Source organism: Squalius cephalus (assembly GCF_949319135.1).
Source record: "Squalius cephalus genome assembly, chromosome: 25".
Lineage (NCBI taxonomy): Eukaryota > Metazoa > Chordata > Actinopteri > Cypriniformes > Leuciscidae > Squalius > Squalius cephalus.
In genome coordinates, this window is record NC_137146.1 from 20,055,983 (window position 1) to 20,074,125 (window position 18,143).

Here is an 18,143-nt window from a genome sequence, read left to right on the forward strand (position 1 = left end):
TTCAATGTGTAGATCCCTAAAATTAGTACTAAAAAGTACTGTGTAACAAACAAAATGGAAAAAGATTGTTTTCCCAGAATGTTGTCAAAATTTGGGGGGTGGGTAGGGTTGCCATTAAGTAGTGTTGTTGTTTTTGTTTTGTTTTTTTGGGGGGGGGGGGGGTTGTATAAGGTTGTAGTTGTTTAAGATAAAATGAAACTGGAGAACTGTTTCATTTCCTGTAAAATGTAACACCTTTGATTCTCCAATAAAAAGATTTAAAAAAAAAAAAAAGTGTTCCCTTTATTTTTTTGAGCAGTGTAGTAATACAAATTCTAAGAATAAAATATATTAAAAATAAAAATAGTATAAAAGTAAAAAAGTAGGGTCACAGTTGGGTTTAGTCCCCACAAAAGATGTGGGAAGTGTGTCAAGAGCGCAGGTTGATGTTTTAAGGTGCTGTACGGTTTCTTCAAAAATTTTGCCATCAATTTCTTTGAAATCAAACATAGTAACTACTTTCTCAGGTGGTCTGATCTGTCTGACCCCAGCGCAACTCAAGGATGTGCTGATCACCTTTCTTATATTATTGATTTTCTCAGAGAAGAAAGAAGCAAACTCACTGCACTTGTTGTCTGAGAGCATTTCAATGGGAATCTAGCTTGGGGGGTTTGTCAGTCTCTCTACCGTAGCAAAAAGAGTGCGTGTGTTGTTTAAATTGCTATTTATAATATTTGAGAAGAAAGTCTGTCTAGCTTTGCCTAGTTCCATATTGAAGGCATGAAGGCTGTCTTTGTAGATGTTATAATGGACTACAAGTTTTGTCTGCCGCCACATGCGCTCTGCTTTTCTGCATTGTCTTTTCATATTTTGCACTGCTGTCGAGTTTCTACAAGGTGCTTTTTGTCTGCCACTCTTCTTCCTGACTTTAACAGGAGCAATATCATCAATTACACTTTTAACTTTTGAGTTAAAAGAATCAAGGAGAAAATCAACAGAGTCTGCAGATATGCTTGGTGTTAAGGATATAGCCTTCATAAATAGTACACTAGTGTTCTCATTTAAGCATCTCTTCTTGACAGACACAGATCTAGCTTCAGTGGCAGGAGAGATCAATATATCAAAGAAAATACAGAAATGATCAGACAGTGCTACATCCTTAATAACAATCGATGAAATGTTTAGACCCTTACTGGTAAATCTAGAGTGTGTCCATGATTGTGTGTGGGTCAATGTACATGCTGAGTCAGATCAAAAGTTTTTAAAACAGTTTTGATTTCTTTTGCCATATTGTTTTCTGCACTGTCTATGTGAATGTTAAAATCTCCAGCAATGGCAAAACAGTCAAACTCTGAGGTAATTGTTGATAACAGTTCTGTAAAGTCCTCAGCAAAGGTTGGAGAGTATTTTGGAGGCCTGTAAATAATGATAAGTAAAATGCGTGGAGCACCTTTTAACCCTCTGAGGTCTGAGCTGTTTTCTGGGCCCTGGAGGTGTTCTGACATGCTCTGACATTTCTGGTTATTTCTGTTACTTGTGACATTTTCATGGCTAAAGTCTAATTACACTGTATTCAGCACAAACTCTGCTACAATAATATATCAGCAGCATGTATGAAAAAGTTTGTAGTTTTGAGATAATGACATTTATGCGTGGTTTGTGAAAATACAAAAAAAAATTCTCACAGAAATAAGGCCATGAAACCCATACTGATTATTTCTTCACAAGACTTTTGAAAATTGTATGACGTAGCCTAGAATATTTGCTGCAAAACTATGTGAAAATCACCCTGACTGCTCATTCAGATAAGACAATATATTGATTTAAAAATTTTACGACGTGTTTTGTGTAAAAAAGCTTTATGCGGGAGCTCATTAATATGTAAGCTTTTCACACCTGAGAAAGACAAAGAACCTCCCCTAACGGCCCTATTAGGAGCTATCAGGCCCTGTCATTCTGAGCAACCTTGCACAATACTGTAAATGAGGAGATTTAAAAAAGAATGGCTTTTAAATTGTTTGGATTTATTTACAACACAACATAATCCAAAGATACACAACAAATGCCAAAAAAGCACTTCAAAGACAGAGACCTTTGTGCCATTCCTAAAAACATTGTACATACCTTTCATTTCCAAGATTTTCACTTTACCATGTTCACGTACAGAGACTCATGTGAATGTTGAAGTCCTCAGTGGCATCTGGGCCCTGAAAAAAAAAGTGAACATACTGATATCAAGAGAAAGGCCTGCATGATTTTGGAAATAAATATTAGATTTTTCTGGTTAAAATTGCTTTTTAAAATTCCTTTTTAAAATTCACAGAATACACACACACACACAAATGTTTCCAACAATATATAATATAATGAACACCAGGTTTGTTGTGCCTTGTAGGCATAAGGTATATGCGCAGTGCCGGATAAAATAATAATAACAATAAATAACCTATAGCAGTATAAATCTTCCAAAAGATTTCAGTAACAACTAAGCTAGAGAAAAATATATTGATTATCATGTTACTTCAAATGTTTCCATCCGTTATGATGATATGAAATGAGATAATAATAAAAACATGAAGCCGTTTGGTGCGTTTTGCTTTCATCCAAAATATGATACAGTACATTCAAACGTGGTTGCGCAGCAAAATATGATACATTCAAACTCGATCGCTCAGCAAAATATGATACATTCAAACGCGATCGCTATCCAAAATATGATACATTCAAACGCGATCGCGCTCAAATATAAAACATTATGGTTACCATATACATATCTACGTTTGAGCAGATATCCACAAACACAGTAACAGTAAACACGGGTCTAAATATTATAATATTCCCCATATATCTAGCAACAGTTCAACTGCAACGTGACATTTATGCAACAATAACAAACTAATATGTAAGAATTTCTTACCTTACATCTTTCTTGTCTTCAAATCGCGTTCTTCTTCTTCTGAGGTAGCCTAAATCCAATGTAAGCTCAGGCACGTCTTTCAAACTCGACGAAAAGTGAAGTGAAGTGTTTTGTTGTTGAGGTAATGAGCGAGTCCGCGTTCCATGTGGAGATTTGCATGTGAATATCTTTTGCGCGAGTGGGCGTGGCCAAATTAACTGTAATGAGCAAGCGTTTGAGAAGCTGGACATCTTGTTGGTTTTATACAAATTACTTAAACAGAGAATATTTGTTTTCGTTTTGAATCCGATCATTTAAAAGTACACACTTAAATGTTTATAAAGGTATATGGCTCATAAATGTGTGACAAGTATTCGCTGAGTTTTGTTTCAGTTTATAGACGTGCTCAAGAAAAAAAAGTTCACCGCGACGGAGAGGCAGAACGCACACCCTGTTTATTTTCTTTATTTTACAAAAGCACAATGTTTTGATTTGATTGTAAGTGGACACATACAAAAGGAGAAATATCACAGATTATTTCTTTTTTCTGTATGACCATAAATGACGGAGTAATTTAAGTTTATAGTGCTACAATGTGGAGAAAATCCAGCAAAACGCGCCCGCGCATTTGTCGACCTCAGAGGGTTAACACAGTACCCAGATATTCGAAAGACTGGTAGTTCCCAAATGATATTTGCTTACATTGATAGATATCTTTAAAAAGAGCAGCTAGACCCCCACCTCTCTTAACAGCTCTGCAGACACTCATAAAAGTAAAGTTACGAGGGGATGTTTCATTGAGGACTGTTGCACTGCAGCTGTCTTCTAGCCAGGTTTCATTTAGAAGCATAAAATCCAGGTTGTTTGTGGTTAAGTCGTTGACTAGAAGTGATTTATTTTTAAGTGAGCGAATGTTTAAAAGTGCTAACTTAACAGTCTTACTTTTTGTCCCCACAGCAATCTTAGTTTGACGTGTAATAGGCACCAGATTAGTTGGGTTTGCTGTACGGCTATTGAAGGCCTTAGACATTCTATCTTGTAATAGAACAGCAATAGAGAAAGATACAGGCACACTGGGTTCCCGCTTGTTCTGTAAACATTTGAGAAAGTTACTGTTATCATAGCGAGGACCCAACACATATCACTGAGAGCTGGTATCAGTTGTTTTTGGTTCACCTCGAGCAGATGGATGAGGGTGTGGGCCCTGGCGTTGTGGCAGAGGTCGAAGAGCTCTCACAGGAGGAGGGGCAGGGCGAGCTGGGCCCGCAGGCTTTGGTGGTTGAGGTGCCTGCCGTTTTTTGGTTGGTATCTGGGGGCTTGCAGCAAAAGAGTGGGATAGTTTGGTTCCAGCATACACCAGATCCTCCATTTTCTGTGAGAGGCACAGAAGTGGAGATGCTGGAGAGAGGGATAAAGTGTCTGGTGAAAGGGGCTGTTGCTCTGGTGTTATCGGAGGCTGTAATATGCTGTCCTGGCTTCCCTGGCTGTTTTCCAGGAAGTCGTCCTTGGGTGCTGAATCTTGGAGCAGTTCTAATATGTCTGTCTGTGGTGAGCTCTGTGGGCAGGGCTCAGCTGAGATTGTGTCCGTGAGCAGAGGTTGTTGTGGTGGAGTGGTGTTATCATTGTCCTTATGTGATATGTCAACCGCATGTCCATTTTGCTGCTGAAGTGAAGTCCTGTGGTCATTCATACTGTGTCCAGGTGTGTGTGTGCCATTCAGATTGGCACACACTGCAGAAGGATGATTGAGGGAGAAGTAGATATTGTCCTTTAACACTCTTGAACCAAGTTTGTTTGGGTGATGGCCATCCCGATGAAACAGTTGTCTCTGACTCCAGAAAAGATTGAAGTTGTCAATGAAGTTCACTCCTTTTATATTGCAGGTTTTTTGCAGCCATGTATTAAGCCCAAGCAACCGTGAAAACCTGTTTGTTCCTCTTGCTGGGAGTGGTCCACTGATGAATGTTTGATCTTTCAGTCTTTTAAGTGTTTCAAAAAGTTCATTGAAATCCTTCTTAAGGAGTTCTGACTGCTCTTTATGAATATCATTCTTCCCCACATGAAGGATGAGTCGATTTGCAGTCTTATGTTTCATCAGAATGTTCTGAAGTTCCCTGTTTATATCAGAAGTTGTTGCTTGTGGAAGGCAGCATGTAGTTGTATCCCTGCTGCTAATGTTTCTGATTATGGAGTCCCCCACTATCAGAGTCCTGGGCTCGGCTGCGCTCTGAGCTGAGTGCCGCTGTCTGCTCGACCTTGAGCGCCAGTTAGCATCAGTGTTAGCTACTGGGCCATTTAGTCTGTGTTCGATCACATTCATCACATTTGGGGATTCCTCATTTACATTCATTAGTACTTCAAATCTGTTCTCAAGATGTATAGGCGGTGGTAGGAGATCAGTGTTTGCAATCCTTGTCAGAGCTGTATCTGGGGTAGAGGATGCTACTGAGTGTGCCTTTGGGTCTCGCTCCCTGTTTGTGCCATCGATTTGTAAGTCGATCGGCTTGTTTCTCTACCTGTCTAGGAGCACTAGTTTCATGGGACTCACCGGCTATATGCTGAGGTTGTCCATGACGAAGCTCTGTTGTGTGTTCCGTCTGGTTTGGTGGTCCCATAAGTAACTTTGTTTCAAGAACTGCAATCCTTTGTAAAAGTCTGTGGCAGTTAGTGCAGCAAGTAGATTCTTGAACCAGAAGAGGCATTTTCTCTCTTATCCTTATGAGTGTAGGCAGTTGTGTTTTCCTTTCCCTGGAATGTAAGCTGGTCGGATAAAAGAATTCTGCGTTTTTGTAGTAATCTAAACTTTGTCGTATGAGCACTGTGCTTTCAGGGTGTTACCGATCTTCTTATAGCTTAGGCCATCTTTGTGGAGAGCAACAATTCTAATTCTCAAATCCTTATAGAGTTCTTTGCCATGAAGTGCCATGTTGAACAACCAGTGGTCAGTATGAGAGAATTGTACTCAAAGCACACATTTTAACTGGCATTGACTACTCTAAAATATATCCAAGTTTCTTTTCTATTGTATTGTCCCTTGAGAATATACAGGTGCTGGTCATAAAATTAGAATATCATCAAAAAGTTGATTTATTTCAAGAATTCAACTTAACAGGTGAAACTAATATATTATATAGACTCATTACATGCAAAGTGAGATATTTCAAGCCTTTATTTGTTATAATTTTGATGATTATGGCTTACAGCTTATGAAACCCACAAAATCAAAATCCCAGAAAATTAGAATATTACATGAAATCACACAGTAATTACACAGTGATACCATGGTCATTGAACCAGGTTTTGGTTCTTTTGGCAGTGTGGGCAGGTGCAAATCCTGCTGGAAAATGAAGGAAGCATGAAGTGCTCTGGAAATGTCCTGGTAGACCGCTGCGTTGACTCTGGATTTAATAAAGCACAGTGGACCAAAGTCCTCTTTTCTGATGAGAGCAAATTTTGCATCTCATTTGGAAACCAAGGTCCCAGAGTCTGGAGGAAGAATGGAGAGGCACACAATCCAAAATGCTTGAAGTCCAGTGTGAAGTTTCCACAGTCTGTGTTGGTTTGGGGAGCCGTGTCATCGGCTGGTGTTGGTCCACTGTGCTGTCCACTCAATGCAGCCGTCTACCAGGACATTTCCAGAGCACTTCATGCTTCCTTCAGCAGACAAGCTTTATGGAGATGCTGACTTCATTTTCCAGCAGGATTTGCACCTGCCCACACTGCCAAAAGAACCAAAACCTGGTTCAATGACCATGGTATCACTGTGTAATTACTGTGTGATTTCATGTAATATTCTAATTTTCTGGGATTTTGATTTCGTGGGTTTCATAAGCTGTAAGCCATAATCATCAAAATTACAACAAATAAAGGCTTGAAATATCTCACTTTGCATGTAATGAGTCTATATAATATATTAGTTTCACCTGTTAAGTTGAATTCTTGAAATAAATCAACTTTTTGATGATATTCTAATTTTATGACCAGCACCTGTATATCTAAATATCCTAAAATATCTGATATATTTTAGAGTAGTCAATGTCAGTTAAAATGTAACCAGATATATGTAAGGAATAATTGACGACAGGCCGTTGAATTATTAGAAAAATAATGCACACCCGAGGTGGTAATGCGGTCACGACGCGAAGCGGAGTGGCCGTTGCACCTCGGGTGTGCATTATTTTTCTAATAATTCAACGGCCTGAAGTCAATTATTCCGCTCATACTACAGTTACCACACCTCGAAACATTGTTCAGATTATGTATTTCAAGACGTTTGTAAAGTTTTTGTCATTAAAACGCTCTTGTATGTAGGACTAATTTCTTACGCATCTAATCCCATGCCTCCGTTGCTAATTTCAAAACGTCATTTTAGAGTTAGTAACGGAGGTTTGAGCCACTGATAGCAGACTAATGCTGGGGACACACGACTAGCTGACACATTCTCTGACTGTTTTCATCGCAGCATATTTTAAACACCAATTTTGAACACACACTGAACGCGCTAAACACGCGTTTGGACATGATCAGTCATAAGTATCAAATTACATTCATAACCGGCCTTAAAGTGTGTCCCCGGCTTTATGCAGTTATTAATGCAGTTATTAGAGAGAGATGTTGCAATAATGAGACAGAAAAGCATGTGCGTCAATATTATTATTTATGTATTAATTCAATTCGTTTTAATGAATTCGATCATTCTTTTTTTTTCTATTATTGACAGATGACAGTAGACTAGCCAAATAAATAAAACACAAAGCCCTTTTAACAAGTTGGCCTATCAATACTTTATTTGTTATATTATCTGCAATAAAAATCTGTGCTGCAGGACTATCCATTTATTTAGCCTATATTCAGTTTAATTTTCTATTGATTATAGATAGGACTATATACTTTATTTATTCAAATTAAACTGCATGTTTAATTTAAAATTTAAAATTGCAGATCAAACGCATGGGGCTAAATGTTTTTTTCTTGTTATTAATTGTATCCTATTTTCCGTTATTACAGTTGATACGCGAAGTGATATGGAACTGTAATGCGGTCAAGACCTGCCTGGAACTACTTTAGCTGTGCGTTTCCCTGAAAATAATGCACACCTTAGAACGTTCTTCAATCACATTCAAGCATTCAACGGCCCTGTAGTATAAGGATATATATATATGTATGTGTAAGGGATAATCTACGGCTAGCTGTGCATTAAACAACTTTTAATTCACGATGTTGAAGCAAAGAACCACCGGACACAAAGCCTCCACAGAGTGCATTCAAATTGTTTAATGCACAGCTAGCTGTGGATTATCTCACTTGTACCATGGTCATTTGCCAGCATTGACAAGTTAAAGCTGCTATTGATGTTTACAGCACTAAATTTGACTGGATGGGTTAAAATGATTATTATAATTAGTATCTAAGTCTTGAATATTATCAGATAGCTTTTTTATCCTATTTCTCTTTTCCTTATTAACATAAACAAAATAAGAGATTATATGTCCTCTTAAAAAGGCCTTCAAAGATTGTCAAAGTAAAGAATAAGAGATTGAATCGGTCCGATTAGTAAGGAGGAGAAAATCATCTGGTTAGTAAGGAGAACATCATCTATTGAAGTAGCAATATACTGAAAATAAATGCTGAATCAGATAGAAGTAGAGAATTGAGCCTCCATGGTGGTCGAGAAGTGTGATGAAAAAATAGAAGTGTCAATGCCAACTCATAAGTAAATAATTAGACACGAAAACAAGTATGGCAAGTAGCCATGTAATAAGCGGGATAATGTAAATCCAGCCGGTTGTTATCTCAGAATAAACCACCTTCAGGCTGATGCAAGACCTCATCACATTGGGGGTTTATTCTGAGATAACAACCGGCTGGATTTACATTATCCCGCTTATTACATGGCTACTTGCCATACTTGTTTTCGTGGATGTACATTATCCCTTAATTGGGGCATATACATTTACCAATACTACTGGCGTTTGTGAAATTTTCCCTTTTACAATTGCATATGTACCATTCACATCAGAAATTACATTATCAATAGAAAAAGGCACAGTCTTAATCAAAATAGATTCCAGTGCACTCACCACACACCAGCTTTAGGTAGAGAGGAGAGAGAGAATGATTGAGGCAGTTCAGTTGATGGGAATTAGGTGGCCTTTATTGATAAGGGCCAATGGAGGGAAAGTGGCCAGGACATCGGGGTTACACCCCTACTCTTTAGGAGAAGTGCCATGGGATTTTTAATGACCACAGGGAGTCAAGACATCGGTTTTAACGTGTCATCCGAAGGACGTTGCTTGTTACAGTATAGTGTCCCCGTCACTATACTGGGGCATTAGGAGCCACACAGACCACAAGGTGAGCACTCTCTGCTGGGCTCACTAACACCTCTTCTAACAGCAACCTAGTTTTCCCAGGAGGTCTCCCATCCAGTTACTGACTCGGCTCAACCCTGCTTATCTTCAGTGGGCAACCAGTCTTGGGCTACAGGCTGATAATCCAATCCAAGGTTGTTAATCGATAGTCTATGCGTTTGTTAAATTCATCAATTTGCATTATTCAAACTTGCTTGTATTTACTTATAATATATATATAATTTTATTTATTATACTTATTTATTATAAATATATTATGATTATATTTTACTTATTTTTTTATTTATAATTGACTACTAATATGTATTTTTTTTATTCTTAATTTAAAAAATACTTCCAGCATACATTTAAATTGTGCCCTAAGCATCCTAAGCCAATGAAGGTGAAGTATGTAGTCACTCCTCCCTCAACTCAAACATCACTAATACAGCTCATACGGTTGCTTGTGAAGGCATGTCTCAACAGGTAACACTGCATGAAAAGAGGTGTATCCGGACCAGTATACTCCTGTATACACTGCTGAAATTCGGAAGAATCCAGGAGTATACTGGCCGGATAGCTCAAATTCCATGGGTCTGTATATATCCGTATACATCTGAAATTATACCAAATCGGATGTATGTTGTGGACGTATACTTCCATGCTACAGCCATTTGTTGCCATGGCAAGTAATCCCATCAAAGGTTTTTTCAAGAGAACATTTTCACACCTTTGTGCACCTTTTGGCCTTCCCCCCTATTGGTCCTTTTCTTTTAAAACCACTCCCATTACCCAGACCACTATCTATTGCAGGACAGGACACATTGAAAACCCAGGAAAGTGATTTGATTGGTTACTTTTAGAACATAGCCCACCCTAGGCCTTATCGCACAGTGATTTGATTGGTTATAGGCCAGCTATGCAGATATTGCTCAGTATACACTAAACCCCCCCTTCCCCCAATTTTAATACATTCAAATATAATTTTAAAAACACACACAAAGAACAATGAGAAAGTCTGACATTTTTATTAAGGTAAATATAACATTCCAAAGAGCATTATAAACGAGCATTAAAAAGGAATGGGGGAACAAAAATATTTGAAGGGATGAAAATGTAAAGGAACAAAAACAAATATAACATGAACATTCCAAAGAACATTATAAACATACATTAAAATGAATGGGGAAAAAGAAATGTGAACAAAGGTGTAAAGGAAAAAAATACAAAACGTGGAGATAAGCAACATGCACATCGAAAAGGAACAAATATACAAAGTATACAATATAAAACGAGATCAATAAATAAATATAGAAATTAAAGTGTATATAAAATATATGTAAATATTCATTTTTTCAAACTGCCATGATGCACTGGTGGTGTGACGTACCATGGGTCAGCCTCTAGTCTGGTTTGTAGTACCTGGCAGAGAGCAGATAACTCTGTGGTTCTGTTTGGTGGAGACCTCACCATCCACACTGGCCTTCCATCAGCAATAGCATCTTCATCAGACATCAGTTCTATTGTTGCAGTCTTCCACAGGTCCCTTTCTGTGCTGGATTGTACAACACTGGACCTGGTCTCCAGCATCTGCAAAACATAACAGTAATTTAACCACTAAAACACAGAGAGGAGGACAGTTACATTCTGAAAAACAAAAACTAAAAAAACTGCTTAACCAGTTTCTTAACTTACCCGTCTCTTTCTTTGACGGTTCTTTGCAATGTTCTTCATAGTGTTTCTTTTTACTGGGCCTTTTCAGGCTGAGCCAAAGAATACTTCCTCCGCAAAGTCTCAAAATACATCTTGCAACCTGTTAAATAAATCATAAATAAATTTAATGCCAATAAAACTAAGTAAAACAGAGGACATTAAAATGATTACCACATCTTTAAGATTACCTTTTACACATTCAGGGTCAACGTCTGTAAAAGTTGTCCTTAATTCTTCGAAGAGGTAAGTGGTCACAGCCAGGTTATGTGATGAATTTATTCTGGGGGAAAAAGTTGCAGGCATCATTAATGAAATTCAGTTTTGGTATTTCAAATCCATATAGTATTAGATTAAACTAACATTTACAGTATACAATACGCAGTCTTACCCGGTTTGTGGATCGTATTTGTGTGGGTTGTTCTCTGAATTATGGAGGCGCCTTACAGATTCCTGTAAAGTTTGAAATTAAAAAGCATTTAAATGGATTCACAATCTGCAAGAACCACAAAACTGAATTTTCAGTTTGAATAAGTTGGCCATCACAGTAAACATAAGAGACAAAACATATCAGTTCATAAATCTTTGTGAATGTGATGTCACGCAGCGCCTCTGATATCTTACCGGTTCGTGCCGCCTTCTGCCTATACAAGGCCACCAGTGCAGGTGTATGTTGGTCAAGCACAGCATAGAACTGGTTCCGTATGTTGACGTTTGTGATGCGTTGGAACTCAGCACAAAGCTACAAAAACAAACAAAAATAATTATATAAAAAGACTAATATTCGATTTGCAACAGAAAACACATTTGTGATGCAACATGTTCCGTTAAAATACATTGTTGAGCAACATGGTCACATGCAAAGTGATAGTTCTTACACACAGTGAATAGTGGCATTTGCTGTTCCATTTGAATGTGATATATATAAAAAATTTGGCATAGAAATATGTGTGAAGAGTGGCAGAAAAGAGAAGTGAGTCTGTTTTACATGTGATTCAATCCGAAGAGCCGGCCATTTCCCCAAGAAGTCCTTCACCTGCACAGATAAAACAATCAATATGAAACCAGTCAAATTATGCAATCAACCTCTTTACAAATTAATGATACAAAATTTCAAGTGAATGTAACTTACCGATAAAGTTGCTCTCTGGTGACAATGTAGGTCTGCACATGCACACAAAAACAGACAGCAAGAGATTTAATTTTTAAGAGACGTTTGATTGATGCTAATGAATTAGGCTCCAAATGAAAGAAATGGTGAAAAATAGTTACAGCCTAAAGTAGCATTTGAGTCACCTTGATTTTGGGGGATGCTCACTGCACTCCTTCCACTTAAACCTATAATGAAAAGACGTTTGTAAAGGTTTAATAAAAACTTGCATAGTTCATTCGCTAACTATTATGTCCATAACCTTAACTTTGTTTGAGTAAAAGTTAACGTAACTGCTAACGTTAGCCACTAGCTCATTTGGGTGCATGTAGATAACATCACATTGAATTTACCAGAGCAGGGCGCTTAACACAAACAGCAGCAACACACTCAAAAACAGAAGGACTATCGCTTGCTGAAAAGAGTTAACGTTATTGACTAACGTTAACATTATTGCCCTGCCATGACATTAACAGTAGCTGCTAACGTTACACAGGATATTCTGTAACTAGCAGGCGGACTGATGGCAATCGCGCCCGCGGCACCGCGCTTGCAACTTAAAAATAGCCTCGTCTAACAGTCAAATATCACGTGTAATATGATATTCTTACAATATTACAACAAGCAAAGTAGTTTTGAAGTGTTTTGGTTTACTTACAAGTTGTTTCATAGTCTAGATGGAAATAGGGGTCCACGCGCACCCCCCGGCTTTTTTTATGCCACCTGATTTTTTCAAATCTTTAAAGTGTCTATTTTCAGAATCTGCCAGGTGCCAAGCTGAAATAATGTCCCAAAGGCTTCATTTTTAACCCTTTGCTGCACCCGACCGGAACCCGAAAAATCAAAAAATTATATAGAAAGTGGCATAACATTTACATTTAGCTGACGCTTTTATCCAAAGCGACTTACAATTGCTATATATGTCAGAGGTCGCACGCCTCTGGAGCAACTAGGGGTTAAGTGTCTTGCTCAGGGACACATTGGTGTCTCACAGTGGATTCGAACCCGGGTCTCTCACACCAAAGGCATGTGTCTTATCCATTGCGCCACACCACCCCGTTTGACACCACACCACATTTGAAGTAAACAACATACAGAGACAAATGAACATATTTTCCCATACAATTCTGACCCCAGGAATTGAATGAAATGGTTATTTTTGACATTTGAAAACATATTGACCCTATTTCTGGACAAAAATAGCAAAAAATGGCCAAAAATGTGTAGAGGATCAACTATATTTTCATTTTCTCAAGCGCATAGGGTGATTTTTTTTTTCACAAACTGTTATTTCTTTATCATTCAAGTGTCTATTTTAAAATTAAATTGGGTACCAAGCTGAAATAATATCCAAAATGCTTTATTTTTAACCCTTTGCTGCACCCGACCGGAACCCGAAAAATCCAAAAATTATATAGAAAGTGGCATAACATTTGAAGTAAACAACATACAGAGACAAATTAACATATTTTCCCATACAATTCTGACCCCAGGAATTGAATGAAATGGTTATTTTTGACATTTGAAAACATATTGACCCTATTTCTGGACAAAAATAGCAAAAAATGGCCAAAAATGTGTAGAGGATCAACTATATTTTCGTTTTCTCAAGCGCATAGGGTGATTTTTTTTTTTTTTTTTTTCACAAACTGTTATTTCTTCATCATTCAGGTGTCTATTTTAAAATTAAATTGGGTACCAAGCTGAAATAATGTCCAAAATGCTTTATTTTTAAACCTTTGCACCAAACCCGAAAAATCTAATGTGATATAAAGTGCCATAACTTTTGATGTAAACAACTCACAGAGACAAATGGACACATTTTTCCATACAATTCTGACCCGGGGAAATTGTTATTTGTTATATTTTACAACATCTTGACCATCTATGGTCAAAAACAGCAAAAAAAAAAGCTAATTTGACACCATTTTTATTATACTAATAGCAGCCTGAAATGGGGTTTATTTTAACCTTTTACTGCACCTATCCTGAACCTGAAGAAATTGAAAATAGCTTTACTTTTGAAGTAAACAAAACAAAGCAAATTAACTTAAAAAGTTTGGGAATGTTGGGGCTTTGCAGTTGGCAGTTGGTGGCTGTCGGTTGGTACCTGCAGATCGCCATCTCCCACTGCTTTCTCTTTTGATAATTTATTTCTAATAATTTAAAATGCAGTGCAACTGCACAGCGAACACAGCAGAGCGTCTAGCTCGCCCATTGGGTGTGCTGCAGCAACTGCACAAACTATGGCCAAGCGCCTCTGACGTGACGGGCGCCAAGTCATCTGATTGGGTCGCACGTCAGAGCTCGCCTAAATGGGCGTGGCCTTAGTCTAATAAAGGAAGCCAATTCTGGCCAAATAGCAGATTTTATCTCCTTCAGCGACTCTTCACGACTCTGACCTCCTCTGAAGCTTTCGCCGTCGAAACAAGCAATAACAGCTAGAGCAAGCCTTGCATACAGCAGACAGCGCCTTCAACTCACCTCGAAGCCGCTTCTCTTCTGTCGCTGCTCTCCTGAGGCCATCTGGCGAGAAAAATGCTATATCCTTTTACTGCTACTGTTGTGTTCGCTGCTGCGACACTCAGTTCTAAAAGAGTCAAATTTAGCGAACGTTGTTTCAAATGCCTCGCCCCTCGTGCACCTCATGCGGAGCACGCATACACAAGGAAGATTGGCACTCGGAGTGCGCCACGTGCCTGGGACCCACCCACACTGAAGCTGCACTCTCTGCCGCAGGCTGCTCTCACTGCAAGAGCCTGCCCATCTCAACACTGCGGACGCGGCTAGCTCTCTTTCGAGACGGCGACACTGTCGCTTTCTCACTTTCTCACTCACTTTCTACTTCGCCGGTCCTGTTCACTCAGGCAGACCAATGCCCCCTCTCCCTTCAAGCGACAGGTCTCGTCTCCTTCGGCAGATCGCACGAAAAACACGACGACAGCCTCTCCATTGCTGCGCTTGAGGAAGAGTGGACAGGCCCTTCTGACCCCGCCTTCTCACAGTCTGGTGCTAGCGCTGCTGCTACCGGAACTAGGCTAATTCGGACACTGAGATGCTGCGTATCCTCACTGCGGCCGTTTTAGACCTCGGTCTCGAATGGGCCTCGTCCTGAGGAGCCACCTAGAAGCAGGCTGGATGGATGGTTTCTGCCTGGGCGCCAGCAGGCCCCCGTCACAAGCCAGCGCCCTGAGGTCCACGACGAACTCACGAAATCATGGCGTGCGCCGTACTCAGCACTCACAAGCGCTTTTACTTCTGCCACGCTCTCCTCTGTTGACGGCGCAGCAGAAAAAGGTTATGAGAAGCTGCCTCTGCTCGAAGAAGCAGTTGCCGCCCATCTATGCCCGCCCACTGCTGTTGGCTGGAGATCCAGAGCGGTTCACAAGACATCCCTGGAGTGTCAAAATGGGTTTTGTACATTATAAAGAGAGGTTACTCGCTCCAATTCCCTCGCAGACCCCCATGGTTTCAGGCGGTCATCGAGACCTCGGTGAGAAGCGGCGTGGCTCACGTGCTTCTCACCTTAGTGCAAAATCTGCTAGAAAAAAGGGCGATAGAATTAGTACCCCCCCCCCCCCCCCCCCCCGCGCTGAGCCGGTCAGGCTTTTACAGCCGTTACTTCCTTGTACCAAAAAAGGACGGTGGCACTCGCCCCATTCTAGATCTGAGACATCTGAACAAAGCTCTCATGAGATGGCCGTTCAGAATGATAACTACCAAACAAATCCTCGCGCAGGTTCGCCCGGAGGATTGTTTTTTTTACGGTGGATCTGAAAGACGCTTACTTTCACATTAAGATAACGCCCCATCACAGGCCATTCTTGAGATTCGCCTTCGAGGGGTAGGCTTATCAATACACGGTCATACCGTTTGGTCTGTCTCTAGCAGCCGGTACTTTGACAAAGTGCATGGATGCAGCACTTTCTCCCCTGAGGCAACGGAGTGCGCGTGCTGAACTATCTCCACGATTGGCTCATTATGTGTCAGTCGAAGACCGAATTATTGACACACAGATCCATGCTCCTCAGCTATTTGGAATGCCTGGGGCTCAGGGTCAATTTTTCCAAGAGCAAACTGTTACCCAGCCAGAACGTAATCTTTATGGACACAGTTATCGACTCTACAATGATGAGAGAGAGCGGCTCACACCAGAGTGCGCTCTCTCTATAAGGGGTCCTTCAGGATAGGTGTGTGCATGCCCCTCAGGAAGTTTCAGAGGCTTCTCGGTCTCATGGCCGCTGCATCGTCAGTACTCCAGCTAGGGTCCAATCTTATTAGTCTACCTATTACTGTCCATTAGCACAATTGTCCTGGGACTTATGTTCGGAGCGACCCTTATACTCCAGCCCCTTATTCATGAATACAACTGGATCCTAGGGAAGCACCCCGAGGTTCACAGAAACAAGCCATAACAAACCCCAACATAGTGACCCTCGGGGTGCTTCCCTAGGATCCAGTTGTATGCAGCCACTTGCTAATAGTGCGGCATTTTACATTGCGTCCCCAATGCGTATTAGCTACGTAATACAAAGTGACCATTCTCGAAAGGGAACGTACTCGGTTACTAACGTAACCTCGGTTCCTTGAGAGTAAGGGAACGAGTATTGCGTAGCCTGCCGCACTATTACAATCTGTCGGGATTTGTCACTTCAGTCGATTTAAACCTGCTATTTGGCCAGAATGGGCTTCCTTTATAGACTAAGGGGATATTTTGGGGATATTTAATTTTATTTTATCAATGAATAAATTCCACTAGAAACAAACCTTGTTGTATTATTTTTATTTAATACTGTGAAGCTGCTTTGATACAATCTGTATTGTGAAAAGCGCTATACAAATATACTTGACTTGACTTGACTTAACTAAGGCCACGCCCATTTAGGCGCGCTTGGCCATAGGTTGTGCAGTTGCTGCAGCACAGCCAATGGGTGAGCTAGACGCTCTGCTGTGTTCGCTGTGCAGCTGCACTGCGTTTTAAATTATTAGCTTTAATATTCTCGAGGAAAGGAGTTTGCCACTGCGTATTAGCTATGCAATATGAAGTGACCGTTTTTGAAAGGGAACCTTGATTTTCCAATGTCTTCATGTACAAGTTGGGTCTTAGCTGGACAACCTCTTTGCATTCAATCACATTCCTAAGAATGTAATCCTTTACCACACAATACGACTTATGTGCTGCTATCTTCTGGGCCTGCAGGCTGTCAATGTTGTCTGCTGCCTTTTCTGCTCTCTCCCTTCCATGCTCATGGATTTGGTAGTCTGTGTTGAAGTTGTTTCTGCATGATAGATGATACTTAGCTTCCATTGCAAAAAGGTCCTTGTCCTACACCTTGCGATAAAGAGCCTATTTATTTAATTCCTGTGCCCTAGGTTCAATAACTTTCCAGGCTGGCTCCTTGTGTTTCCAACTCTGAAACTTTGTAAGCTCTTCAGTCTTGCCCTTGAACTTGGATTTTGCTTTGTCACAGAAAATGCAATGATTGGGAAACAAGAAGGAACACCTTCTTGGATCCTTCAGATACCCTGGTAATCCAGAGTTCTCACGAGAGCACAAGTTTAATTTGCTCAGCGAGTTACTCTGGTGTTGAGTAATGATGCTCATTAAATATGCCCCTCGATCGGAGCTGCACCAATCACATCGGGTTATCTGATATAGGCGGGCCAGAGGCGAGCTAAACAGATGACGACAGCGCTGTGACGTCGAAGTCATTAGTAAACATTGCAAGATGGCTATGGATGAATACCAGTTGTTTGAAACAGCTTTGGCCGCTACAATGAACGAGTTAGACTTGGTTTTTTATCTAAAAGAGGAACAGAAGACGGCGCTTGAATCGTTCCTTTGCAAGAAGGACGTTTTTGCCGTTTTGCCGACCGGATACGGTAAGACTATAATCTACCAATTAGCTCCGCTGGTAGCGTTTTATTGTTGTGATTGGTCGTAGTGTTATCCAATTGCGTGCAGTGAGATTTTCAAATGCACGCTTGGTGCCGCCCCTCGAGCTGGGCAATTTGCATTAGTCGACACCAGACCATTAATCTTTTAGATTTAGGTCTG

General features: G+C 40.1%; 1 protein-coding gene and 1 long non-coding RNA gene across 7 annotated transcripts in view; one reads left to right on the forward strand and one right to left on the reverse strand.

The window, feature by feature from the left end:
• Positions 1 to 18,143, forward strand: part of mppe1 (metallophosphoesterase 1) — a 198,998-nt gene that overhangs the window by 75,585 nt on the left and 105,270 nt on the right. The gene's annotated exons all lie outside the window — the stretch shown is intronic.
• LOC307153917 lies at positions 11,930 to 12,277 on the reverse strand. Its single transcript, XR_013820227.1, has 3 exons — positions 12,232 to 12,277; positions 12,068 to 12,099; positions 11,930 to 11,971 (listed from the first exon to the last, which is right to left on the reverse strand). It is a non-coding gene; the product is annotated as an uncharacterized lncRNA (long non-coding RNA).